The sequence below is a fragment of the Grammomys surdaster genome, unplaced genomic scaffold, assembly GCF_004785775.1.
Source record: "Grammomys surdaster isolate TR1022 unplaced genomic scaffold, NIH_TR_1.0 170, whole genome shotgun sequence".
In the NCBI taxonomy this organism is placed as follows: Eukaryota; Metazoa; Chordata; class Mammalia; order Rodentia; family Muridae; genus Grammomys; species Grammomys surdaster.
The window spans coordinates 15,935,893-15,937,271 of NW_021604618.1; positions in this window are offsets into that span (position 1 = coordinate 15,935,893).

A 1,379-nucleotide genomic window follows, 5' to 3' on the forward strand; every position below is an offset into this window, starting at 1 on the left:
TGCACTTATGGCTATCTGTAATTGAGGCATTTATTCTTGTGAACTCTGATGTCAAGGGGTAAGAACTAGTTATGGTTCATATGCAACCTTTGGAACATGTAACCTTCTTCCGAAGGTTTATTGCTTTGACTATTATGTAGACAGCTGGGTCACGAGGAGATATTCTCCAAGACTGCCAAGAACTGCTGGGAGTACTCTGACCTTTCCTTCTTACATCCCTTCTGTTCAAATACCACTGCTATTTAACTGCAATTATCTTAATTTGAGGCATTTTTTAACATTCTCACCCATCTAAGGGCCCTATGGAACAAGTCCTTCTGTGGGCTCTTAACAGAATCATTAACCACAAGCACTAGCATACTTTCAGGATATGAATTCTTAATAGGAAAAAAAGAATTCTTAATATGATTTTAAAAGTGAGCCTAGATATCAAGAAGATAAATAACTCAACTAAAAAATGGGGAACAGACCTAAACAGGGAAATTCTCAAAAGAGGAAACTCGAGTGAGAAACACTTACATAAATGTTCATCCTTAGCCATCTGGGAAATGCAAATCAAAACTACTTTGAGATTTCATCTTACACCTGTCAGCCCGGCTTGAATCAATAAAATAAGTGCCAGCTCATGCTGGCAGGGATATGGAGTAAGAAGAACAGTTCTTCGTTGCTGGTGGCAGTGCAAATTTGTATAGCCACAAAGAAAATCACTGTGGCAGTTTCTCAGGAAGATGGTAATTGTTCTACCTCAGGATCCAGCTATATACTCAAAGGATGCTTCATCTTACCACAGAGAAACTTGCTCAGCCATGGACACTTCTTCCGTATTCTTTATAGCCAGAAATTGGAAAGAACCTAGATTCAACAGAAGACTAGATAAATAAAATGTAGTGCATCTACACAATGGAGTATTACTCTTCCATTAAAAAAGAAAGAAAAGAAATGATGAACTTTGTAGGTAAATGGATGAAACTAGAAAAAGATCTTCCTGGGTGAAGTATCCCAGACTAAGAAAGACAAATATGGTATATAGTTGCTTATATGTGGATATTAGCTGTTAAATTAATGATAACAAGCTAGAATCTGTAGAACCACAGGGTTCAATATAGAGTAGGGGGACAGATAGATCTTATTAGGAAAGTGAAGTAGAATAGATACAGGTGGATGGATGGGTGGATGGATGGATGGATGATGGATGGGTGGATGGATGGATGGGAAGGAGGGACACATGGGGAAAAGGAGGGAAGAGAAAATGAGGACAGCCAAAATTAAGGACCATTTGATGGGTAAGTATGAAAATCTAATACAGTAGAAGCTCCCGTATGGGAGCCATATATATATATATATATATATATATATATATATATATATATATATATATA